This window comes from Phacochoerus africanus, chromosome 10, assembly GCF_016906955.1.
Source record: "Phacochoerus africanus isolate WHEZ1 chromosome 10, ROS_Pafr_v1, whole genome shotgun sequence".
NCBI classification, from domain to species: domain Eukaryota; kingdom Metazoa; phylum Chordata; class Mammalia; order Artiodactyla; family Suidae; genus Phacochoerus; species Phacochoerus africanus.
This window is the reverse complement of record NC_062553.1, coordinates 109,566,360-109,593,645: the sequence shown is the minus strand read 5'-3', so window position 1 is coordinate 109,593,645 and position 27,286 is coordinate 109,566,360. Positions and strand designations below refer to the sequence as shown.

At 39.5% G+C, this 27,286-nt stretch overlaps 1 protein-coding gene and 1 pseudogene across 12 annotated transcripts in view; one reads left to right on the top strand and one right to left on the bottom strand.

Moving 5' to 3' along the window:
• ANK2 (ankyrin 2) overlaps window positions 1–27,286 on the top strand; it is a 722,246-nt gene that overhangs the window by 404,657 nt on the left and 290,303 nt on the right. The gene's annotated exons all lie outside the window — the stretch shown is intronic.
• The window catches only part of LOC125138105 (peptidyl-prolyl cis-trans isomerase A-like), a 28,222-nt pseudogene continuing 9,728 nt past the window's right edge, over window positions 8,793–27,286 (bottom strand).

The window sequence follows — 27,286 nt, the reverse complement described above, 5'->3', positions numbered from 1 at the left end:
GTGGGAGAAAATCAAAGCAGGATGCTGTGGACAGGAAATAGCAGAGATGAGGAGGGGGAGGAAGGCAGAGAAAAGACACAGGAAGCCCCATCAGTGACCGTGAGGCATCCTCCACATTGGTCCATTATCAGCATATTGACAGTTTAAACAAAATTGTGTGGGAACATTTGAATCTATAAAATACACGACCAAATTGTTTTCAAGCACTTCAAAGTTATACATTATTCTTATCAGAGTCTAGAAATCTATTTTGTGTATTTTAAAGAAGTTGAATTTCTTTTTTAAAATGCTACAATATAGAGTTTTTACTAATTCAGACTTTTTCATTTAATTAGGCCTGTTAATAAGATTTTTACTGCATGTATCTAGTACCACTGACCACCTGAGATTTTTTAAGCTCAGCATTAAATAACAGCAGTGGGAAGCTCCTATGTACATTGATTGCATTTAAGTGTAAAAAGAGCATATTTCTAAATAGTCATTAGTTCCTTCAAAGAACATGATTCCACTTGGGGTAGCAGTCTTTGATGCCCTGCTAGAATGACTGGGCCTTTTTTCCCCAACTAAAAAACCTGGCTTCCATTTAATTGAGTTAATCACTAATTCAACCATCTTGATCCTAGCAGCATGACATTAAGGACCACTTAGTAATAAAGTAATAAGAAGCTGAAAATTTAATAGATCTATTTTTTAATGTGAAAAATTCATTATCATCCACAGTTCTTGGGGAAATTTTTGCTGTCATGGCAACTATTCTTAGCAGAATCTTGCCTTGCTCATCTGCTTTGGAAAGGTGTGTTTGATGGCTGAGTATATTAATTGGACCCACTTGTGGAAAGCATTTAATAGTTGTTGGTGTAGACTTCAGATGGTTTTACATGATCATTTGTAACTGCTTTTAATGATGACGAAAAATTATTTATTAATAACGAGCAAAACTGGTCACTCATCGGTCAAGTCTCAGATTAGACGTTATTTCTTTAACGAAAAATTTTCTACTTATAACTAAGTAAACTCACTTATTGCATTCTACATTTTTCCATCTTTCCATTTGCTCTCTGTGAAATACCTTGATCCTATTTAACATTCCCAGTGGTTAGGGTAATGGCTGTACCTTCTAAGTATTCTATAAATATTTGCTGAATAAATAATGCATGAAAATCTGTAATAAACAAAAAACTTTATTTTGTACTAACTTGGATTTGTATTTGCATGACCTACATTTTGCTTATAAAAATGCAGCAATGAGATTGGCGGCATCTCAGCAGCACTAGGATGCAGGTTCAATCCCTGGCCTAGCACAGTATGTTAAAGGATCCAGCATTGCCACAGCTGCAGCGTAGGTCACAACTGCAGCTTGGATCTAATTCCTGGCCTGGGAAATCCAATACTGTGGGGCAGCCAAAAAAGAAAAAAACAAACAAACTTGCAGCAAATGTGTACAATAATTCAGATATATTTGGTACAAGAATGCATCACTTCTTATTTCAATAGGATTACATTTATTTTCAGATTTTGTAATAGCTATATATTTTATTAATCTATTTAATAATTAATTTTATACTACTATTACTGATGAAATGCCATAGTTATTAAAATTTAATGAAACATGCAGAGTTCCCGTCTTGGCACAGCGGAAACGAATCTGACTAGGAACCATGAGGTTGCAGGTTTGATCCCTGGCCGCGCTCAGTGGGTTAGGCATCCGGCGTTGCTGTGGGCTGTGTTGTAGCTTGCAGACGTGGCTCAGATCTGACATTGCTGTGGCTCTGGTGTAGGCCGGCAGCAACAGCTCCAATTGGACCCCTAGCCTGGGAACCTCCATATGCTGCGGGTGTGGCCCTAAAAAGACAAAAGACAAAAAAAAAATTTTTTTAATGAAACATGCTTAGTTTTAGTGCGCAATTTTCCCTTTCATTTTATCCGTTGGACTGTTTACAAAACCAATTCAGCTTCAGTATTTGCAACATAATGAGCGTATTCCTTTGTTGTGGATAATTGCTTCAGTTGAGATATTATACAAGAGAGAAAAGAAAACATGGTTCAAATCTTCTGACTCAACATACTTTGCAACTTATGAATATTACAAGACAGAAAGCCTCAGTAACTTATTCCTATTTCTCTTTAAATTTTATGTATTTAGCGCTCATTGTTATGTTTCTTAAAATATCATGTAAATTCTGCTATAAATGTTGAGCCGTCTTTGCAAAAGCGGTCCTGCTTAAAGCTACCAAGTAGCAAAGACAGAAATGTGTCTGAGCAGCTCGGGCACAAGTAGTGTGAATTCCTCTCTGATATATGCCCTCAGCTCCATCTGGACAGGACAGGGCAAGTCACTATACTTTCCTAGTTACTTCTTGCAGTTAGATTGTACAAGAGACCTCATCTTGTCTTTACTCCATCTTCTTTCAGATGCACAAACCTTGTCCATCACTGATGGGTATAAGGAGTGGGAAAGGGGGATTACAATGTATTCCCTTCCACCATGGAATCTATAGGCCCTCTGGGTCAAGTAAAATCATGTGGGCATTGAAGTTCAAAACCATAATGTAGATGTGTTGATTTATAGTTACAGCGTTGCTTAGGAAATGAGAAATCTCAATCTCATGAAATAAACTAGGCAAGAGCAAGTATGTGAACTATTTACATATATCTAGCATATATAATGAATTCATTTAGGTTATTTTTTTCCGAAAGGGTATTTTATTTTTTATTTATTTTTTGTCTTTTTGCCACTGCTTGGGCCGCTCCTACAACACACGGAGGTCCCCAGACTAGGGGTCGAATCGGAGCTGTAGCCACCAGCCTATGCCAGAGCCACAGCAACGCGGGATCGGAGCTGCGTCTGCGACCTACACGACAGCTCACAGCAACGCCGGATCATCAACCCACTGAGCGAGGCCAGGGATCGAACCCGAAACCTCATGGTTCCTAGTCAGATTCGTTAACCACTGTGACACGACAGGAACTCCCTGAAAGGGTATTTTAAATAGATATTTAGGTTTTATGCTAAACTTATTTAATATGAGAGTAATGGCTGATGGCTGCTATAAAATACCAGTCTGAAACTTCATGTCTTAGCACAAAAGAAGCTTAGTTTTTTGTTCATATAAAGTCGAGTGTGATGACGGTGGGTTAGGGATTGAGGGTCCTTCAACTTTGGCACACCTTTGTCAGGGACTTGGATTTATACCAGTGTGTTTAGAGACTCAGATTGATAGAAGTGCTGCTTCTCCCAATATCAGGCTTCTGAGGTCTCCCTTAGGGTGGACCAACTGAGGAAATGAAACATGGACAATTGTGCAGGAGATATTTATTTGAAAGGGGGGTGTATTTCTCCTACTTCCATCATCTGTCTTACAGTCTAACCAGAAGCAAAAGGAGCAGAAAGATGAGTCTTCAGTGGGTGGGCATTTTCCAAAAACAACACTTCCCTGTGAAAGGAGAGCATGAAATTTTGGAGACTAGCTAGCTTCCTGGGCTGCAGCGAGAGAGTGACCATGATTAATGTATTCAAGCAACAATTGAAAGTTGTCTTCAGAGTAATGGGACTTTAAAGCTATTGTAAACAAACAAAAACCTAACATTGTTCATCCATAATTGATTAAGTTTAGGATGATTGTTTTAGAACTAGAAGAGTTGTTATATTGTCAAGTAGAATCCCATTTAGATGATTATGGAGATATACTTAGATTTCAGAAATTCAAAATAGTTATTTCTTTTTTTTTCCTCTGGTGATTATTTTTAAGTAACAGGATAAAAATCCCTCTTTCTGTAGTTGCTTAAATAAAGTTGCTAAGCAAGATGATAGTTTTATTTAGGAGATATATACAACACATCATTTTATATTATAATGATTATGACATATAATCATGCTATGCTGCTAAAATAAATTTCTGTGATTAAGAATAGCTGTACCCTATGGAGAACAGACTTGTGGTTGCCAAGGCGGAGGGGAAGGGAGTAGGATGGGCTGGAATTTGGGGGTAATACGTCCAAACTATTGCATTTGGAATGGATAAACAATGAGATCCTGCTGTATAGCACTGGGAACTATGTCTAGTCACTTACGGTAGAGCATGATAATGTGAGAAAAAAGAATGTATATATATATATATATATATATATATATATATATGTGGTGACTCGGTTACCTTGCCCTAGAGTAGAAAATTGACAGAACACTGTAAACTAGCTATAATGGAAAAAATAAAAATCATTAAAAGAAAAAAAAAAACTATGTCCTTATAGTACTTTACAAAGTATTTCTAAGTCCTTATGCAACTTGAATCCATTGGCGACCCTTTGAGAAAAATAGAAAATGTATTATTAACCGCCCCCCCCCCCCGCGCTGCTTTAGGGTAAAGAAATCTAGATTCACAGCGTTTAAATTACTAGCGTAAAATATTTTTGATTGTAAGGGTTAGACAAGTGAGAACCATAATCTTGTAATGCTGTTTTCATTACCCAAATGACTGTATCCATCTAGACACTGGAAAGGACCATTAATTTGAATTTTTCAGGTTGTGCAATCTATAAAAATTGGCATTGATGCAGGTGATGAGAGAATCACAAGGTGACTGAAATAACAGATCAGCATTGCTGGTGTATTCATTTTGCTGGTGCAGGCATATCTTTCTTGTGTATTAGCTTTTAAATATTTATAGAGTAGAATTTCAGGAGTGGACAGATTTTAAGCCTTTTTCTTTTAATCCGCAAGGGCTATCAAAACTGCAGCTCCAGTGCATTCTAAATGAACTCAGAGCTCTTCTATTACATTTCAGAAATGCTTTTTATTTAGTGTGGCTGAGTTTTCACCTTTTTATTCATGGACACATTATTGAGTTTTTATTGCCTAAAATTGTTTAGTACAGATATAAAAGACAAAATCTCTTTTCTCAAGAAGATCACAGTCTCACGAGGGACAGAGAGTAAGCAGACACTTTCCATAGTCTGACCGAGGTGATAAAAGAAGGATATCATAAGTCCTACCTCCGTGTTGGGCGAGATGGAATGGGTGCTGTGGAGGTGTTCCAGAGAAGGTGATGTTTGAATTGATTCTGGAAGGATGAGTAGGAGTTCGAAACAGTCGTCACGCTTTTTAAAATATAAAATATGAAAAAAAGAAAAATGTAAGATACAAAGTTCAGTTACATCATAAACATTGGACTTAAAATTCTGAAATATTGCTACAACGTAATGGCCACATCTGGGCTTCAGAGAAGGAAGGACACCTCAGTAGAGAGTCATACACATTGAGAAATAAAACCAGTTATACAAATAAGATGCTAGAGTAGGCATGCAATATGGTTAGATTTATAATTAACTTGAACTCATTCCACACTTCCTCATGTATTGTGACCTCTGTGTATTTCTTGATTTGTAGTTTATCCTTCTATTTATCTCTATTCTACCTCTAGCTAATCCTCGTTTCTCACACCTGCTCTGATGCACTTATTATGTGTGTCTGTTTCCATGTGGGTTACTTAGGCCCAACTTTATTGTGTCAATCCTTGTCCTTCACAGGTTTCTGTGGCACTTTTGTTTCTGCAGGTTTCCCCCCGCCCCCCTCATTAGTCCTAGTGGCAGTATTTATTGCCTACCTAGAAGTCACCCATGGTTGCAAGTTGTGACTCTGGGTATTAAAATCCTTTGGCAGATCAAAGAAAGCTCATCATAGAGAAAATGGGCTTAAAACACAAGTTTGCAAAAGTCTTGAACTCATCAAGGCCCTGTTAGCAGAGGCACTGACAGTGAGGAACTTAGCAGGGAACCCCCACCAGCCCGGGCTCAGATGGAACCTCAGAGGTTTAGAGGAAGGGCGAACTTTGGTCACCAGGCTTGGTAAAACCTTTATCTGTTTATCTTTAGAAGAAATAGTTTCTCATCTTCTGGAACAGTTTATTGGAAGCTCTGAATGAATGTAGACAGGAAAGGGAAAGGTGGAAGGAACAGAGGACCTGGCGAGATTGCTTTTAGCTTCGAGTCCCTGTAAAGTGCAAGTCAACTTACTTTCAGGCTTTCTCTTTTGCATGGCCCCAAAGCTGGTCCAGTGTAATATATTTATTGATCATTGATCAGAAGATTAAAGTAGAATTCATATAATGTACTATATATAATATAAACATAAAAATTGCCTCAGGGAGTTCCCCTTGTGGAGCAATGGAAACAAACCCAACCAGTATCCATGAGCATGCAGGTTCAATCCCTGGCCTCACTCAGTGAGTTGAGGATCCCGTGTGTTGCCATGAGCTGTGGTGTAGGCCACAGACGCAGATCCCACGTGGCTGTGGTTGTGATGTAGGCCGGCAGCTGTAGCTCCAATTCGACCCCTAGCCTGGAAACTTCCATATGCCATGAGTGCGGCCCTAAAAAGAAAAAAAAAAAAATTTGCCTCGGAACCCATTTAAGAATCACTGTGTTCCCCTAATACAGACCTTGAATGTACCTTGTCTGCCTTTGAAGTGGGTCTCAGAAGTCAGTAAAAGGCAGTATATCTGCAAAACTCTCCTTTTTAAAAAAAAAAAATATTGTTTTTTGGAAAATCAACGCAATAAAATTAAAGGAGACTTTGAAAAGAGGTTGATCATTTCATTATCTTAACAAAATCATAAATTTGTTCTGTTCTTTGTATTCATAGATATTATTCCATAGTTGCTATTCAATATAACTCAGGAACGATTCAGATTTATTCCACAAATGTTGATTAAGTACCCACCCTATGACAGGCCCTGTTCTAGGGGACAGAGCCTGCCGTAAATAAAACAAAGTCCCTGCCCTTATGGTGATGATATTCTAGTGGAGGAGATGGGAAGGGTAGGCAGTGAAAACACAACAGACAGGCAATGTCAGATGGCAATGAATTCTATGACCAAAATGAAAGCCTAGGAAGGGGCTGGAGAGTGATGGGCAGCTGTTTAAACTAGGGTGACTATGGAAAGGAAGAAAGAGTTGGTGGTATTTGATCAGAGACCCGAGAGGGAATAGCCTCAGTGACTCTCAGGGTTCGCCACTCCTGACTGAGAAAATAGCAGGTGCCTGAGAGGCGAGCTTGCTTGGCATGCTCCGTGGGCAGAGGGGTACGACTAAAGCATAGGGAGCAAGAAGGAGAATCATCAGAGACGAGGTCAGAGGTCACCAGGGACCACATTATAAGTACCACTGTATATGGCAGGTATATGTTGGGAGATACGACAATCCTTAACTTCAGGAAGCTTATATTCAAATAACACATAGATGTATAAGCAATTAAGTTACAATACAACGTGTTAGATGCCCTTATAAAGAAAGGAACAAAGTGCAGTAGATGGTGTAACTAATTGCATTGGGGGGCAGTGATGTTGAAATGGATTTTGTAGGATGAATAGGAGCTTTCCAGGAAGGGAGGGGAGGAAAGGGATTCTAGACCCAGGGAGCAGCACATTGCCAAAGCCAAGGCCTATTTTTAGGTTTGGAAAAATGTTTAATGAGATTAAGAAAAAAGAAACCCAAAGATGTATATTGGAAAGTAATGGGAGATGAGGCTGGAAAATAGAGTAGAACCAAACTGTAAAGGTCCAAAGTTAAAAAAAAAAAAAAGATCTTTCAAACATTAAAATATTCTAGGCTGTTTTTCCATTTTGAATTATTTTATTCTGTGAAAGTTTAAAATTTGTATCCATTATTTTAAACTCATTGTTTTACTTTTTTCTTTTCTTTTTTTTTTGCCACCTAAAAGCAGGGAAATTTGTTAACAATCAGTTAATAATATCAAAGGGAGATGATTTATCCATTTCTTCAGTGCAAATAGACAAGGAGGGGTTTTTGTTTCTGTTTTTGTCTCTTTAGGGCCACACCCACAGCACATGGAGGTTCCTAGGCCAGGGGTTGAATCGGAGCTGCAGCCACCTGCCTATGCCACAGCCACAGCAACAGCAACTTCAGATCTGAGCTGCATCTGTGACCTACACCACAGCTCATGGCAATGCTGAGTCCTCAACCTGCTGAAAGATCCCTGCTGGGATCAAATCTGCATCCTCGTGGATACTAGTCAGATTAGTTTCTCCTGAGCCACGACGGGAACTCCAAGGGGAATTTCGATGGCTACTTTAATTTTTAGTTTTGGGGGAAAGATTTCAATTTTTAGTTTTGAGTTAAATATTTCACATTATTTAATAATTATTTACTTTTAAAAATGATGAATTTCCTGGTTTCCCCACAGAAATGGACTTTCCATAAGTTTAAGAGCTATAAATATAGTGATGTATTTTTAACAACTGCTTCTTGCTCAAGTAATATTACTTTTTAGGAGATTTCACGTGTTTTGAATGACTGTCATTGATTAAAATTTATTTGCTTTATTGTCTTACATCCTAGCTGGAAACTTTTAGAAATGAATTACAAATAAATTCTAGATTCTGAACATAAATTTTCCCAGTGTCATATTTTCATCGGTACTCCATTTTGTTTGTTATTTTATAATCATAAACCTAAGTCTGCAATCCAGGTAGACTGTAGAAAGATAGGAAAATGGGGACCTTGAACGGCAGCAAGACCACGAAGTTTATAGGATGTTGGCTGCCAACGGGGGTCAGGGGGTTCTCTCCTGAGCTACAGAAGGAATGACCTGGCAGTTAAGATAAAAACACAAGCCTGGGAGTTCCCGAGTGGCTCAATAGGTTAAGAATCCAGCATTGCCACTACTGTGCCTTGAGTTGCTGCTATGGTGCGGTTTGATCCCTGGCCATGGATTTCCATATTCCGAGGAGGGGCTGAAAAAAGAAGAGATAAAGCACAAGTCGTATTTGTCAGAGTCATCCCCATCGGACAATGGTGAGCTTCTTGCTGGTCCTGCCATTCCTTGACCCAAAGATCTTCACGGCTTCCACTCTATCCCCCTTTCGCTTTACCTACAGGTGCCATCCAACCACTCTGTCTTGGCAGTGCCAGGGAAAAACTGAGAACTGTTGGTGTTGGCCCAGGATTTGCCATGGACAGACAATGTCCGTGCCAGGACTCTATGCTTCAGGAAGAAATTCACATCATCAAATTTCTCCCCATGGTGGACTTGCCACTGGTGATGTTACCACCCTGACATACAAACCCCAGAATAATTCTGTGAAAACAAGAACCCTTACAACCAGACCCTTTGTCCCCAAGGCTCGGAATGCAAGTATTTTGCTTTCTTTGGAACTTGGTCTGAAAATAGCTTAAAGGAAATGTGGCCTCAGGTCTCACCTTTGACGGAGAAGTTAAAGAACAGGGTGGGTTGACCCTGGCTGGGTGTTGGCATTGGGAGCATCTGCAAAACTTCGTTGGCACTGCTTTCGAAGGTTTAAGTACTTCTAGAATTCCTAGAATATCATTGTATGCTCTGTAAGAAATCAGAATTTACGCGTGAATGTTGTTCACTGGATAGACTTAAGGCTGATAAATTGCTCTGTCAGTTCTCCCTTGATACTCTTCATTAGCATTAGAAGTACTATGGTGAAATAATCCCTGGGGAACCCCAGGCTGTGTAGAATCTTAGCTCAGGGACTCTGGGATTCTTCAGAGGTGTAAGCAACTCCCTGAGAGGCACAGTTGTGCCACTGGGAGTCTTTCACAGGCGCCTCTCTGACTGTGCAAGAGAGGCTTTCGTTAGTGGGTGGCAGGAGTCACAATTCATCTAGGAATGAGCAAATAGCACTGGTCTTTTAGGGATATGCACGCTCGTGTGAACAAAGTATTAGCATCAGCCTTAATTTTCCAACAGAATTTTAAAGTGGAGATTTTTCAGAGCATACCATCATCCACAATTGGCTTTACATGCTAAAAACATGACCATTATCTGCCTTTTTTTTTTTTTTTTTTTTTTTTAAGGGCTGCACCCGTGGCATATGGATGTTCCCAGGTTAGGGATCTAATCACAGCTACAGCTGCCAGCCACAGCCACAGCAATGCCAGATTCGAGCCATGTCTGCAACCTACACCACAACTCACAGCAACTCTGGTTCCTTAACTCACTGAGTGAGGCCAGGGATCGAACCCGCAACCTCATGGTTCCTAGTCGGATCTGTTTCCACTGCGCCATGACGGGAATTACGACCATCATCTTTCTTTAATGAATTTTTATGTAACAAAGTTCAAGAACCTCAGGATATTAACTTTTATGAAATGCATTTAGAAAAGAAGAGCCTCTTGTGTTTGCAAAAGTCAGTGAAACAGAAAACAAATGACCTGAGCTGGGAAAGCAATTAACATTTATCTGCATTTGGGTATTTATACATTAGTTCATGTGCCACGATTGGTTACACAGACCTCCTTGGCACCATATTTTACAGATGAGTAAACTGAGGCTCAGGCAAGTCAGATGACTAGACCATGAATTGGAATCCAGCCTTTCTAGCTGTACTGTCCACGGTCTCAGCTATCATGGGTCCCAGTTCTGCCTAAACATGTCATTTAATTCCTTCTGAGCCATAGTTCTGCTCTAGGTAATTATTACAACATCACCAACCACTGGAACTCTTAATGGTTTAAAACAACAACAATTGAGATTCTCTCAGGCTCTGGTAAGCTTGATCAGCTTTTTCTCGTGGTGGTCTCAAGGCAGCAGTCCAAGAAGATGGAAATGGAATTTTGCAGGGTGTCTTAAGACCTGGGCTGTGGAAGTCCCGCAGTGCCACCTCAGCACATTCTGTTAGTCAGAGCAAGTCCCAAGGCTAGCCCAGAGTCAACGGGAGGGTAATAGATTTTGTCTCCTGGTGGGAGGGGTTACAAATATTTTATGACCATATTTAGTTGGTCACTCTTCTGTTTAGAAACTTATAAATAGGGCCCTCTGTAAGGTGTTGCTATGCTTTACAGAAGATGCTAGCATTTGCCATTGAAAGGAGCTTTCAGTAGTGAGCCATAATCTCAAGTTCATAGGCATAGGAATTTTCCTCTATGTGATTTTTAAAAGTGATTTGTTGTTGTTCGTGTGTGTAGACTCAAGCAGTAAGTAAAAGCTGTGTGAAGTCAAACTCTTGCCATCCTTTGGATGGTTAGGAAATGCTATTAGATGCAGATGCTCTCATATCAAGAAGTGTGAGGAATCATATTATAGACATGGAATGGTCCTGGCTAGTGCAAAAATGCTTGCTAACTCAAAATGCTTTCCCCCATATAAGATTCCTCAGTGAAATCCTCTTTTTTCTAGGAATTATTCTAACCTTGAATATGACTTTCATAAAAATATCGTATAAATGATAAGCTACCATTTTGTATAATTAACCATTACTCTTAGCTCCTTCTTCTTCCAAAATCTAATTTCTCTTGGCATCTCAAAATATTATTGCAGTGTGCTAAAATGAGTTCTAAAATGGAAAACCTAAATGGTGCTACAAAAAAGATATCCTCCTGAGATTTCTAAAAGGGAGCTGCATAAGATTTGGGGACTTTATTTAGGAAGATGTTCTAGAAAATTAACCCTGAGTGATCTGTTTTTAAATGGCTCCAGTAACTGACATCATAAGGATTTAAAGTTTCCTTCTGTGGGTTTTGGGGCTTTTTTTTTTTTTTAAATTTGATTTGTTTTTATCTAAGTTTGTCTGCTTCAATTGCAGTTTCTACCATAAAATTTGGGGATTGGAAAATACATGGCCTAAGCTATAGGCATATTCTCTGTTGCTTACATAATGTGTTAAAATTGACTTGGTCGTCAGTATTTTGAGAGAATTACATAAAAGTCTGGAATTCTAGATTCTCTATAAAAAATCAGGATTTCTGATAATGTTGGGCCAGCATTCCCACTGAAACTTGATGGTTTAAAATTGCTTTTTTTTTTTTTTGCCATTTCTTGGGCTGCTCCCGTGGCATATGGAGGTTCCCAGGCTAGGGGTCTAATCAGAGCTGTAGCCACCGGCCTACACCAGAGCCACAGCAACGTGGGATCCGAGCCGCGTCTGCAACCTACACCGCAGCTCACGGCAATGCCGGATCCTTAACCCACTGAGCAAGGCCAGGGACCCAACCCGCACCTCATGGTTCCTAGTCGGATTTGTTTCCCCTGCGCCACAACGGAGACTCCTATTTTTATTTTTAAAATTTTTTAAATTTTCATAATTTTGGCCACACCTGAGACATGCTGAAGTTCCTGGGCCAAGGATCAAACCCTTGCCACAGTGGTGACAATGCCGGATCCCTAACCTGCTGAGCCACCAGGAAACTCCTCTCTCTCTAATTTTAAATGTTAGGTATTCTGCCATGTATGTCATTATTAAAGTTTTCCCAGGGAGTTCCCATTGTGACTCAGTGGTAATGAACCCAACTAGTATCCCTGAGAATACAGGATAAGGGGGTTAAGGATGCAGCATTGCCATGAGCTGTGGTATATAGGTCACAGACATGGCTCAGATCCCGTGTTGCTGCAGCTGTGACATAGGCCGGCAGCTGCAGCTCTGATTGGACCCCTAGCCTGGGAACCTCCATATGCCTGAGGTGCAACCCTACAAAGCACCTCTGCCACCTCTCAGCCTGTCTCTGTCAGACATGCATTCCAGACTCCAGTGAATTTCACAAAGCCCTGTTTCCAGACATTGCAATAATGTGCAGGAGTCTAAGGTGTACTGGGCTTCTAGAACATATTGTATGAAACTTAAAGATTTATATCATAGATCCTATAGGTAAAAACAAGATTCATCAATATGAACATTGGTGGAATCTTATCAAATCATCTATGTCTACCCTAAACATTATTTTTCTTCTCTAAGATGGTTTTTATAGAGCTACTGTACATTCTTAAAGTTATTTTGTAAATGCGGTAATGTCCAATGATGAAAATTAAGGTTAGACTATTTGGATTTATTTTAGAATGGCATCTGGCTATAGGATTAAACTCCACGTGGTCAAAATCTATGCTATACTATGTAGTATAGTATATACTATGTATATACTATAACGTATATAGCATAGATATAATATATATAATGTATATAGCACATAGTATATAGTATATAGTGTGTATATACTATAATGTATATCGTATATGTATATAGTATATACAGTATATACTATACTATAACAAAGTTATCTGCAGCACTTATCAAAGTGCAGACCTGCTCTTACTCCAGACTATGTGCAACTTATTATTAGGCTTAATAAATATAAACATAAATACAGGGAAAATTTACTGATATATAGTAACTTGATGCATAGGCATGCTAATTAAAGTGTACCCACAGACCAGAAGCCTGGGCCTCCTTGGAGCTTGTAAGAAATGCAGAATCTCAGATGGCCACCCCAACCTAGGGCATCAGAACCTACGTTAACATCAACAGACGATTCGCGTGGATACTAACAATTGAGAGACGCTGGCCTAGAGATAATTATGCCAGTAATTAGTTGTGCATTCTTTAATAAGTCACCTATTATGCTCGTGTTTTAGTTTCCTCCATTCTTTGCTACTTGCTATGTTGATTTTGGATGAGTTCATTCTGTATCTTCATTTAGTTGCTTGGAAAATAGAAGTAATAATAATTACCCACCTCATCCTATCGTAAGGATAAAATCAGGGAATGGTTATAAGATGTGTGGACTATGATCCACATTGAATATGCAGTTAATTAATGCCCACGGTGGTTATTTCAGCTATTGTTTCTCTGATGTACTTGATTCGCATACGGTTCATAGGTCTAAAGAAATAATACATGTCTTTCAAAATTGCCTATGTGGGTAAATAAATATACTGTTTTGCACATTTTCAATTTTATGAAGTAATGCAGAATTGTCTTTCCAAAGTCGTCCCCATATAAATACGCTTTTAAAAATTGAAAAATCAAAAGGAACAAGATTTTCCAGTTAAAGATCCCAGTGGAAGAAGCACTGGAGAGGGGATCAGACTGACTCTCTTCTGGTCCCATTCTCGGGTTCTTGGACCTGTCTTTTAACATCTTTGGATTTCATGGATATTATGTGAGAACATAAAGTGCTGCAAAATACTACTATTTTATAGACTTTACAGAACTGTCAACACCCAGTTATCATGCATTTGTTATCCTGAGAATGTGTGATCGGGTGTTCAGATGGCTAATCTTGCATGGCACCATACCGGGTCCTTTTAGAAGCTTCAGAAAAATCATTAAATTATTAAATTACTGTTTCAGCCACACATATGTGCCCTAATTACCTCTATCTAACTCCAAATCCATTATTTCTATAGGAAACAATTTTCTATTTGAAAATCTGCTCATTCTATAATAGCTCATTTATTAGAACTTCAAGTAAAAGTCTGCTCTCATCTCCGCTTTCTGTCCTCTTACCGTGTAAGCCCACTGGCTGCATCATTGCAGGCACCCAACAAACCTGCCTCGAGTGAAAGACAGTGGCTGAACTCTAATGGTCGGCTCTCCATTGGAAAATTCTCAGAGTTCCCATCGTGGTGCGGCGGAAACGAAATCTGACTAGGATCTATGAGGACGCAGTTTCAATCCCTGGCCTTGCTCAGTGGGTTCAGGATCCTGCATTGCTGTGGCTATGGTGTAGGTCACAGACCCGGCTCAGATCTGACATTGCTGTGGCTGTGGCGTAGGCTGGTGGCTACAGCTACAGCTCTGATTCGACTCCTCCTAACCTGGGAACCTCCACATGCCACCGGGTGGCCCTAAAAAGACAAAAAAGAAAAAGAAAGAAGGAAAGAAAATTCTCTGAAATCTGTTGCTTTTCTTTTCTGACAGCAGAGTTTGCAGCAAAATATCAACCCCATGATAACCAAGAACTCAGGTGTTTGGAATTCACTAATTCTTCTTCGCCTGAAAAAATCTGTTCCAAAATCATCATTAACTCAGTCAGTGCTTTTTATTAGACCAGAGTGTATTATGAAACTTTTATAAATGAATAGAACTTCTAGGATCTTTCTTCATTTACTGCTTTCATTTCTCTTTCTCCATGAGTGATGATACATTTTCCTGGCAAACATGCGGCCAGTGCATGGAATAAATATTGAAATTGAATTGGATGTTAAAGTGAATGCAAATTAAATTGGTTTTTTTTCTGCTTATTTTAATATATCTGCAAGTCATATTCCATTGAGATGCTCAATAACTTAAAAAAATAGAGCGGTTTCTCAAAAACCACGGGAATGCTCTTTTGCTCAATCGTCAGATTCAGAAATATATAAAGACTTTTCTTATCAATGTTTCTCAGAGGCAAAGACTTTGTGTCATTAGAAAAGAGAAAAATCTCAAGGGAACCACATATAAAGTTTAAAAATTTGGATAGTTATCTGAGGGAAGATCTTTGGTTATGGATTCAAAACAATTATTTCGGCACTGGGAGGACCAGAAAGAATTCACTGCCATGGAGAAGGGTATATAACTCTCACTTATATATGTTAAAGCTGCAATAGATTTCAGTTATCTTCTTTTTTATTAGCAGCCTTTAAAGATATAATATAAATATTTAGTGTGCATGTTTAGTGTAATGTACAATATGATCAGTTTTGACGCATATATAAACCATAAAGCCATTATCACAATCAAGATAATCAACATATTATCTTTGGTTGGTAGAGTTGTTTGATTGAAATATCAAAGCCAGAGCCCATCTCTTTTCCAGAAAATTTTCTTACTATTATGTTAAATTATGTTGAATTTTAAAATTAAAATTAGATTTGTGTACATTTATTTGTGTTTACTCACAAAACATTGTTTTTGTAACTATCGTTTAGATGTGTGCATAATTTTAATTTAGGGCGTGGCTGGAATTCATACTGTGACATGACTGGCCTCCAGTGGTGTCTTGGCAGAATAGCATCACTGTTAGAGGCAAAGCAACAGTTGAATTTAGAGAAGAATGGTTACACACCAGCTAAGATCACGCACCATGTGCTAATTTGAGGGACTGGTGAGGTGCCACATCAGGTCTTCCATAACGAGAAGTGAGAACTGCCTCCCTCTAATCTCGGATTCCTCCGACGTAGAAAAAGTCTTCTGATACCGGATGATACCTTAGTGCAGTTGTCGCTCAGGACTTGTTCACAGAGGAAGGTTTATCCTGATTTTTCTTTTCCTCGAGGAAAAGACGGTTCTCTCTGGCTGTCTTCTCTCTGCTATGTCGACACTTCTTCAGTACATACCTTTATTGCATTACCTGCTTTTCCTTTTGTGCCTTTTTGCTGACAGTTTCTGATTTGGGGTAGATGCTCCAAGAACTCTGTACCTATGGACCTGTTAATGATAAGTGTGGGTAACTGATCGGTTTTCATGAAGACAGGGAGTGCTTGGACCTTGAACTATGTTTTGGCATGTCCTTTCTCCTTAAGATTTCTCTCTGTGATCCTCTTGTCCACAGCAACAGACAAGAGGAACCATAAATCACAGGACGGGGACCAGAGAAAGAGTCCAGATTAGAATAAGTGAAGTAGATCACCTATTTTTCTGATTATAAGTGTATTAATAATTCTTGCAAAGAAAGTCAAATTCTTCAGCATAGGAAAAGGAGAAGGGCAAACACCAACAGCATTGGTTAGGACCAGTTGTGAGAAAATCTGGACCACCATTAGAGTTTTTCTAAGATTTTTCTTCTCATCTTCCTCAGGCCACCACCACTACATACTTTTTTCCCTTCTGCTTTCTAGCCTGGACCAAGAACTCTGGAATCTTTATTCCTTGCTTTAGTTTCTTATCTAAAGACATCTACATCACATTGCCTGTGCACATGCATATTTATTTTCTTCTATAGTTTTTGTATATGTGGGGTTTTGTATTAGTTAACTGTATTTCAGGCCAGGGCAGATGGAACCCACATCCAGATATTCAGATTTTCTTAGGCCTCACCAGCCATGGATATAAATGAAGTCAGTTTAATAGTCACATGTCATCTTTCATGACCCATATCCCCATCTCAGGCTCCTGAGAAGCCTGGTCTCCTTGCCTGAATTCACCACTCTTGCATTTTTGGTGGAGGGGCTCTCCAGGTGGGGTTTAACTGGTGTTCATGAACAAGTCTGGTGAGCCATCTCAGCAGCTGCTATAGCTGTCTGAGCACATCAGTCCTTTTCTTCTGCTGCCTGTTGCTCTATCACCAGGCTCCATGAAGGCACCTATGCCCTCAAGTTACCACAGATACATGTTGTCTGATTGGAACTCATTCCCCACTGTGCTGTGCTAAAGGGCAGCCAAAACAGTGTGGCTTGCGCCCCAGTGTTTTACAAATTTCATTCCAATTCTTTCTATAAAGTTCAAATGTGAGAGGAGTCAGGAGCTGCCTTTACCAGTGAGCCTTCTCATTTGTAATTTTCTTGTTTCTAGTTGTGGCCTTTTCTTTCCCACCTGGAGAAGTCCCTTTAGTAGTTTGGTGGTGCTGAATTCTCTTAGCTTTTGCTTGTTTGTAAAGCTTTTGATTTCTCCTTTAAATATGAAGGAAAACCTTGCTGGGTAGAGTATTCTTGGTTGTAGGTTTTTTCCTTTCATCACTTTAAGTATATTGTGCCACGCCCTCTGGCCTGCAGGATTTCTGCTGAAAAATCAGCTGATGTGTTCCCTTGTATGTTATTTGTTACTTTTTCCTAGGTGCTTTCAATATTTTCTCTTTGTCTTTAATGTTGGTCAGTTTGATTTAATGTGTTTTGTGGTGTTCCTCCTTAGGTTTATTCTAATTGGCGTTCATTGTACTTCCTGGATTTGAGCGATTGACTCCTTTCCCATCTTAGGGAATTTTCTCTGAGCCTTTCTCTCTCTCTTCTCCTTCTGGCACCCCTGTAATGCAAATATTGGTATGTTTAAAGCTGTCCCAGGGATCTCTTAGACTGTCCTCAATTCTCTTCATTCTTTTCTCTTCATTCTTTTCCACATCAATGATTCCACCAACCTGTCTTCCATCTTGCATTTTGTTCTTCTGCCTCCTGTATTATGCTATTGGCTCCTTTTAGTGAATCTTTTATTTTGATTATTGTGTTGATCATCTCTGCTTATTGAATCTTTAAATCTTCTATTCCTTTGTATAATCGTTGCCTCTAGTATTTTTATGAGATCTTGGATCATCTTTACTAGCATTACTCTAGAGAATTTTTCAGGTAGGTTGCTTATCTCCACTTCACTTAGCTGTTCCTCTGGAGTTTTGTCTTATTCCTTCATCTGGCTCATATTTCCCTGACTTTTCATTTGGTATAGCTTTTTGCAGGCTAGAGGGTTTGTAGCCTCTCTTGCTTCTGATGTCTGCCTTCTTGTGGGTGAAGTTGATACAGGGACTTGTTGCAGGCTTCCTGCTGGGGAGATTGGTGCCTGTCCACTGGTAGGGGAGCTGAGTCTTGTCCCTCCAGTGGGTGGGGCTTTGTCTCAGAGTGTGATTAGAGGCAGCTGTGTGCCTAGGAGGACTTAGGCAGCCTGTTTGCTGATGAGTAGAGCTGTATTCTCACCCTGTTTATTGTTTGGCCTAGGGCTTCTCAACCCCGATGAGTGGGACCAGATTTTTCCAAAATGGCAGCCTCTAGGGGAGCTCACACTGATGATTATTTCTGGGAACTCTGCCTCCAATGTCCTGGCCCACAGTGAGCCACAGCCACCACTCGTGCTCCCAGGAGACCCTCCAAGACCTGCTGGTGGGCCTGATCCAGATATATATGGAGTCCCTGCTTTTCCCTAGGACCCAGTGTACATGAAACCCTGAATGTGCCCTCCAACAATGGAGTCTCTCTCTCCCCCAGTCCTGTGGAACTCCTGCACTCAAGCCTCACTGGTTTTCAACACCCAGTGCTTGAGGGGCTCCTCCTCCTAATGTGAGACTCCCCAGGCATGGGAACCTGACAAGGGGCCCCAGACGCTCACTTCTATGGGAGAGCCTCTATGATATAGTTATTTCCAGTCTATAGGTCACCCACCCAGAGATTATATGATTGCTTATATCATGAAAGCACCCCTCCTACTGTCTTAATGTGACTTCTTTGTCTTTGGGTGTAGAATATCTTTTTTGGTAGCTTCCAGTCTATTTTGTTAATGTTTACTCAACAGTTAGTTGTAATTTTGGTGTTTTCGTGAGAGAAGGTGATCTTGAGTTCTTCTACTCCACAGTCTTCTCTTGGACACTATGTTCAATCATGTTCAATTTCGCATGTTCCCTTGTAGTCCTATCCACATATCACAGAAGTTGGGGTGGTCTTTTGTAGGATGCCATGTTGTCTCTGAATTAGTGACCAATAAATTCTTCCTCTCTCTTTTTTTTTGGTGTGTGTGTGTGTGTGTGTGTGTGTGTGTGTGTGTCCTCTGTGCTGAATCTGGTCTCACTGGCTTGTGGGTGCCCTAACTTCCATGATTTACATGCAGTTGTCTAGCTGACCCAACACCACTTGCTGAAGAGATTGGACAAGTTTTTGTTTGTTTGTTTGTTTGTTTTACCAAAAGGCTCCCTACTCTCTTCATCAATTAGGATTAATTAATTGACTAATTGTTTTATCACTGGAACCAGTGAAAACCCATGGTAACATTAGCTCAAATGAGATAAAACGTTATTTTTATGGGGTGATAAAGCACTCCACTGAGTCAGGAATCCAGAGTGTTTTGACCTCTTTTCTCTGCCATGCTCACCATGAGGCTTCCACCGCACAGCCTGAACTAATGGCTCATGATCCAATCATCATGTCTAGCACAAAGGAGATAGGTAAGGATGGGTATTCATGCCTTGTCTTTAAGGATACTTTCAAAAGTTGCAAGCAAATTTTTTTCATCTTAACTGGTTGTCACATAATTAAATGACTACACCTGGCTTCAGATGAGGCTGAGAAGCATAGCCTTTATTATGGCACCATGTAGCCAACTACTATTATTTTTGTTGTACAGACATTTTTTCCTTTGCACATACACATAAACACATATATCCATGTATATTTGAATAAAGTGATAAATAGAGCCTAACCTATCAGTTATCAATAAATCCTAGACATGGTTCAGAGTTACTCTTTCTTTTATATTTGTCTGTATGTGTAATTCATGTTTAATCTGTTTTGAAAGATGAAGAAATACAGATGAGCAAAGCAAAGAAAGCAGCAGGAGCAGTGCTTAGAAGGAAATTTATGGCATTGAATACAGTTTTAGAAAAGAAGATCCACCATGTAATCATCTAAGCTTCCACCACAGGAAGCTATAGAAAAAAGAGTGATATAAACCTCAGAAAAGCAAAAGAAAAGAAATAATAAAAATTAGAGCAGAAGTCGATGAAAAATAGTAAAACAATACAGAAAATCAACAAAACCCAAAGCTGATTCTTTGAAAAGACCAATAAAATTGCTAAGATTCTAGCCAGAGAAGGCAAGATTTACTCATGTCAGAAATAAAAGAGGGACTATCAATACTGACCCCATGAACATAAAGAAATATTTTGAACAACTTAGAGGACATGGGGAAAACATAACCTACCAAAATTCATACAAGGGGAGATAGGAAGACTGAATAAGCCTATATCTGTTGAAGAAATTAAATCAATAATTAATCACTTTTCAATAAAGAAAACATCAGGCCCAGATGATTTCACTGGTGAAGTCTACCAAATATTTAAGGAAGAAATAATATCAATTCTCTACAATATCTTTCAGGAAATAGAGCACTTCCGAAACCACTCTTTAAGGCCAGCATTACCCTAATACCCTAACCGATAAGGACATGACAAGAAAGGAAAACTGCGGACTAATATCTGTCATGAAATAGATGTCGAAGTCCTCAATAAAGTATTAGCAAATAGAATGCAACAATGACTAAGTGGGATTTATTCTAGGTATATAAGTTAATTTAAATAGTCAAAAATCAAATAAAATAATCCATTACATCAATAGGCTGAAAAAAATTATAGTAAAATATTTGACAAAATTCAACATGAAGTTTTGATTTAAAAAAAATCTCAGCATACTACGCATAGAGGGGAATTTACTCATCTTGAAAAGTATGGGAATTTCATCATGGCTCAGGGGAAACGAATCTGATTAGTATCCATGAGGACACAGGTTCAATGCCTGGCCTTGCTCAGTGGGTTAAGGATCCTGCATTGCCGTGAGCTGTGGTAGAGGTCGCAGACACTGCTTGGATCTGGCATTGCTAGATTCAACCCCTAGTCTGGGAACCTCCATATGCCATGGGTGTTGCCCTAAAAAGACAAAAAAAAAGAAGGAAGGAAGGAAGGAAGGAAGGAAGGAAGGAAGGAAGGAAGGAAGGAAGGAGGAAGGAAGGAAGGAAGGAAGGAAGGAAAGAAAGAAAGAAAGAAAGAAAGAAAGAAAGAAAGAAAGAAAGAAAGAAAGAAAGAAAGAAAGAAAGAAAGAAAGAAAGAAAGAAAGAAAGAAAAGGAAAAGAAAGAGAGAGAAAGAAGAAAGAAAGAAGAGAAGAGAAGAGAAAAGAAAAGAAAAATAGCATCCACTAAAAACCTACAGCTAACATCATACATAGTGATGAGAAACCAGATGCTTTCCCTCTAAGACTGACTGGGAACAAGGCAAGAAAGTTTCTTCTCACAACTCCTATTTTACATCATATGGGTAGCTTAGCTAATACAATAAGCCAAGAAAAGGAAGACATACATATTGACAAGAAAGAAATGCACTTGTCTTTGTTCACAGATCACATGAGTGTCTATGTAGAATTGTACAACACAAAGAGTAAATCCTAATGTAAATTATGGAACTTAGTTACATGAAAAAAACAAAACAAAACAAAACAAAATCAACAACAACAGGAAGTTCCTATTGTGGCTCAGCAGGTTAAGTACCCGACATAATGTCTGTGAGGATGTAGGTTCAATCCCTGGCCTTGCTCAGTGGGTTAAGGATCTGGCAGTGCTACAAGCCGCAGTGTAGGATACAGATGTGATTTGGATCCCTTATTGCTGTAGCTGGGGCATAGGGGGGCAGCTTCAGCTCTGATTCAACCCCTAGGCCCGGAACTTCCATATGCCACAGGTGTGGCCCTAAAAGGACAAAAACAAAAGGAAACAAAAATTTTAAAAATCAACAACAAAAATTTTTCCATGTTCCAGAGATAACTACTGAAAACATGTTAATATGTCTCTTTTTAAATGAATCATCATTACAGTTTTTTATATTTATGATTTTGTATTTCTCCTTATGGTGCCAAGAAGAAAGTCAGGTTTTGATTAAATGTAAAGCAACTTTTCGCAGAGATGCTACTACCTCTGTCTGTGACAAGGAAATATTCTTGGTTTCTCTGGGAGATTCGGTTATCAACTCCAGGATCAGTGTCAAATTCTAGTCATTAGCAGGGTTGACTGGACTCCAGAGGTGTACGACTTTAGCATTTTTCATCAGCAGCATTTTTTTCAATGTTCTTAGTCACCAATAAATCATTCTGCATGAATCCATCAATTGAAAAAGAAAAAAAGCTTCTGAGCCTATATTACACTGCAGTCAATGTCTGTGGCACCAGGACCTTGCCTTCATGGAGTTTACATTCCAATGGGGAAAAAAGACATTAACCAAAGGGGAACCTAATTAACTACAGCAGTATAAGTTGTGATAAGTGCTATGAAATAGAACACAAGTTGTTATAAGAGAGTTTGACAAAGAGGCCTAATTTGGCTTGGGTTGCAAGAGTTACTGAGGGTCCCGCCGTGAATCAGGTAATTGAGAAAAAGAATGAAGACAACATTCTAGGCAGAGGGCAGATGTGCGAGTCCTAAAGTAGGGAAAGCCTTGTTCATGTAGGGACTGAAAGGCCAGTGTTGCTGGAGCAGAGTCCGGAGTGAGGAGCCAAAGAGGGGTGGGATCATGAAGGCCTTGGAATTGTCAGTAACTAAGCTCAATGGGAATTCCATGGAATTGTTCAGGCATTTGTTAAGCAGGATCCTATCTATCTTGTCTGTCTGTCTATGTATGTATGTATGTATGTATGTATGTATGTATCTATCTATCTATCTATCTATCTATCTATCTGTGTATTTTTTATGGCTGCACCTGTGGCATATGGAGGTTCCCAGGCTAGGGGTGGAATTGGAGCTGCAGCTGCCAGCCTACACCACAGCCACAGCAACACCAGATCTGAGCTGCATCTGCGACCTACACCGCAGCTTGCAGCAACACAGGATCCTTAACCCACTGAGCGAGGCCAGGAATCAAACCCACATCCCCATGGATACTATGTTGGGTTCTTAACTCACTGAGCCACAGTGGGAACTCCAGGATCTGATTTATACTTTACCACTTTTTCACTGAGAGGAACAGAGGAGGGATGGAATAGAAAAGTGGGGAACTAGGCTTGACAGGCTTGGTGAGAGGCAGTGACAGCTGGCAGCTGTGGGGAGGAAGATACATTTAGGTGAAAAGATTACAGAATAGATACACGATGGATTCTGTGTGGACAGTTCCCAGGTTTGGGGCTGGATACTAGTCATCGTAGATGCTCCTGCTGGTGAGCGTGTGCAGCCTGAGAAGAGAGGAGACCCCTGGAGGGTTCTGAACATCTGCGTTCAGGTGATGGAAAAGGAGGGCATCCCAAAGAAGACTGAAGCACGGCTAAAATGATGGGGGAAGACCAGAAGATTCTAGAGCCAGAACTGAGGGAAGAGAGTTTTCCCCAAAGGGAAGGAATATTCAGTGGTCTGAAATACTGTTCGAAGGTCAAATGACATGAGGACTGACTGACAAGGTCTATTAGATTTGGCATCACGGAGGTCACTGGGAACTTAGGAAGGTATTTCCTGGTATCTTGAAAGCACATAACTAGACTAAATGAGTTTCCAGGACATCTTCTTCTTTATCCTTCTCACCTTTGCATGGTCCCTGGGGAATGACTGCATTTTCTCTTCTGCTCCAAGTTATTTTCCCCTGTCTGTTTAATTTGTCTCCTCTGCGAGCCGAAAGAAAAATGTGACACAGAGAGGAAAGTCAGGGAGAATAAAAAGGACAAATGTAAAAGTTAGAACGATGTGTAGTCAACAGAATTATTTTTGTTAATTATTTTCTAAGTCCTTCATAGAATTGCTTTTAGCCCTTTTTTCTTCTTTTTTGTCTTTTTAGGGCCACTCCTGCGGCATATGGAGGTTCCCAGGCTAGGGGTCTAATCGGAGCTGCAGCCTCGGGCCTATGCCAGAGCCACAGCAACGCCGGATCCCAGCTACATCGCGACCTACGCCACAACTCTCGGTAATGCCGGATCCTCAACCCACTGAGCGAGGCCAGGGTTCCAACCTGCAACCTCATGGTTCCTAGTCAGATGCGTTAACCGCTGTGCCACGATGGGAACTCCAACTCCTTGTTATGTTTATTTAATTTACTTACCTCCATCTAGGTAGAAAAATCAATAATAAAAAATGTTTCATCAAAACTATGTGAATCCGTCTTTGGTCTATTTCTGAGGTGATTAAATCACAAATAGAGATTTCTTGGCAACTTAATTTGCTGTAATTCATCACATAATATGAAATTAGCCTTAGTGTGGAACACAAATACTGTGACAGGGCTTATGTCAAGTTGACTTGAAATTTTCATTGTTTTTTCACTCATTTACTTTTTTATAATGTTCATATAAGCAAAGATGTGGTGGAGTTCCCATCATGGCTCAGTGGTTAACAACCCCGATTAGTATCCATGAGGACGCAGGTTCGATCCCTGGCCTTGCTCAGTGGGTTAAGGATCTGGTGTTGCCGTGAGCTGTGGTGTAGGTCACAGATGTGGCTCAGATCCTGTTTTGCTGTGATTGTGGCGTAGGCCAGAAGCCATAGTTCCATTTCGACCCCTAGCCTAGGTACCACCAGATGCCGCAGTGCAGCCCTAAAAAAAGAAAAGAAAAGATGTAGCGTTAAACGCTGAGAAATAAATGCCTAAATGGCCAGAAATTGATTGAGTGTGATAGCCTTCCTGGTACAAAAACATCAACTGTTTTAAAAATAGTATATCTGGAGTTACTGTTTCGGCTCACTGGTAACAAACAGGAACTAGTGTCCATGAGGATGAGGGCTCAATCCCTGGCCTCGCTCGGTAGGTTAAGGATCCGGTGTTGCTGTGGCTGTGGTGCAGGTGGGCAGCTGTAGCTCCGATTCGACCCCTAGCCTGGGAACTTCGACATTGCTGCAGTTGTGGCGCTAAAAAAAAAAAAAAAAGAAAGAAAGAAAGAAAGAAAGAAAAAAAGTGTTATCTCATACTAAAAATCTCTTCTAAGGAGAAAACATTTTTCAAAATTAAAGAAAAGAATACTAGTGATGTTTTAGTGGCAATATTTGAAAGTGGTCAAAAGTCACTCCAGCATACATCATCATGTATTTACTGTAAATGACTCAAATGATTTAGAATCCTGCTTAGCATTATTAAGCAAAGTCCAGTTAACATAGTGCTTGGTATTTTTGAAGCACATAGGATGTCTGGAAATGCATTACCAAATATAATTTTTTCCTTGAATGAGTCATCATCATTTAGGAATATAGACTTTTATTCTCAGTGTTTGCAAAGTCAGCTATATAAAGCTGATAGAGTATACGGGTTAGGAATATCCATTAGTCATTCATTTTTAGGCTAGTATATAAATATTTCATAGAATATTTATGCGCATCTGAATGTTTCACTATAAAATAAGAGGAAGATGTTTAAGCCTAGTTTTATAATAAAAGTCTAGTATTTGGATTTTAGCAAGTTAAAAAATAGTTGTCATTTTTCTTCCTTTCCTTCTACATGCTTCTCATTCTTTCTTTAAAAGAAAGACAAAATGCTGGCTTGGGCAGTACTTTTTAAAATATCAAGGGTCTCAGAAACCTGGGGTTTAATGAGTATTTGATAGCAACAGAAACAGACTGAAGGGTAAACCTTCTTCTCCACATTATCTTCCCCAGCCTTTTTTTTTTTTTTTCCAATAGTAAACTAAGAGTATAACCCTTACTTGATGTTCTTGTTGCCCAGGTGAAATGCTACAGTTTTTTTTCCAAAAGTTACTTGCTGTTTCTTTGTGATTTTGACAGAGCCACGGTGGGAATTCTACATTGGGAAATGAGAAAAAGAAAAGCAGATTTTTACCTTTTAAAAAATTTTGAAAATCTTATTATCATGAAGAGCTTTATAAATCTAGGTAGTTGTTTTGCAGAAAAGAATTGTAAAAAACCTGTGTGACTGAGAAAAACACTGAAGGAGAAAGCAGGATCATAAAAATAAGCAAGTGAAGTGATCCTTGTGATTTAAAAGGATTTTTTTTTTGCCACACTCTATTTTTTTTAATTACTCAATGAATTTATTACATTTATAGTTGTACAATGATCATCACAATCCAATTTTATAGGCTTTCCATCCCACACCCCCAGCACATCTCCCCACCCCCCAAATTGTCTCCTTTGGAGACCATAAGTTTTTCAAAGTCTGTGAGTCAGTATCTGTTCTGCAAAGAAGTTCAGTCTGTCCTTTTTTCAGATTCTACATGTCAGTGAAAGCAGTTGATGTTGGTGTCTCATTGTATGGCTGACTTCACTTAACATGATAATTTCTAGGTCCATCCATGTTGCTAAAAATGCTGGTATTTCATTCCTTTTAATGGCTGAGTAATATTCCATTATGTATATGTACCACCTCTTCTTGATCCACTCCTCTGTCGATGGACATATAGGGTGTTTCCATGTCTTGGCTATTGAAAATAGTGCTGCAATGAACATCGGAGTACATGTGTCTTTGCGAGTCATGGTTTTCTCTGGATAGAAGCCCAGGAGTGGGATTGCTGGATCAAATGGTAGTTCTATTTTTAGTTTTCTGAAGCATCTCCATACTGTTTTCCACAGTGGTTGCACCAATTTACAATCCCACCAACAGTGTAGTAGGGTTCCTTTTTCTCCACACCCTCTCCAGCACTTATTTTTTGTATAAAATGAGTTAAAATAAGTGAAATAGAATATAATGTGTGAAGGTGAATAACATAATTTTGGTAATAAGCATAGTACCTTAGGACCCCTCTAGCAGTGTCTGGTTAAGGACAATGAACAAAAGAAACAGAAAATATCTAGACTTAGTACACTCAGTGGTTGGGGATGATAGTAGAAAATGGCCCCAGGAAATAGGTGATAATCCAAACAGATTGAGGGGATCTAATGTGCATGACAGCAGTGTCCCAGCAGACAGGTAAGGCATGTAGATGGAAATTCAGGAGGAGGGTCTTTCTGGATATTCAACAGGTAGAATGATGGGCAGCTGGTAACAGGCAACTCTTGTCAGTAGGTAGCACATCTGAAGTTATAGGCATTTTACCAAACCAGGCTGGGATTAAATTTTTGACACCAAAGCATAAAACCAGTTATCTAAATCAGGCTTTAAAAGTGAGTTGGAGGCGTTCGCATCGTGGCACGGTGGAAACAAATCTGACTAGGAACCATGAGGTTGCGGGTTCCA